The sequence below is a fragment of the Tupaia chinensis genome, unplaced genomic scaffold (genome assembly GCF_000334495.1).
Source record: "Tupaia chinensis unplaced genomic scaffold, TupChi_1.0 Scaffold139962_1, whole genome shotgun sequence".
NCBI lineage: Eukaryota > Metazoa > Chordata > Mammalia > Scandentia > Tupaiidae > Tupaia > Tupaia belangeri.
The window spans coordinates 110,603-110,962 of NW_006199840.1; positions in this window are offsets into that span (position 1 = coordinate 110,603).

Consider the following 360-nt stretch of genomic DNA (forward strand, 5'->3'; position numbering starts at 1 on the left):
GGTTTTCAGCGACGATTGGGCACCTGGAAGACACACCAGCGAGTCCAAAGGTAGCTAAGTACCGCCCCTCTTTCTCAAGGCGGTGCTCGCCTCTATGACGTCACGCGGGAGCCAGGAACCCGCGGTTCCCCGCCTCCATCGCGATTACCTTGAGTGCCCGGCCCTCATAAGATGGCGGTTGGCTCACCTCCCCAGGGCAGCACTGCCACTCTCAACATGGTAGCTGTTTGCCCCATATTTCTCCTCCCATTTCTGCCTCAACTTCCTCATTGTTTTGAATAAACTTTATTGACTATTCCGAATAGCCTACCACCGCCACCGGCTTTTCCCCACCACCACTTCGGGGGGATTTTTCCGGGC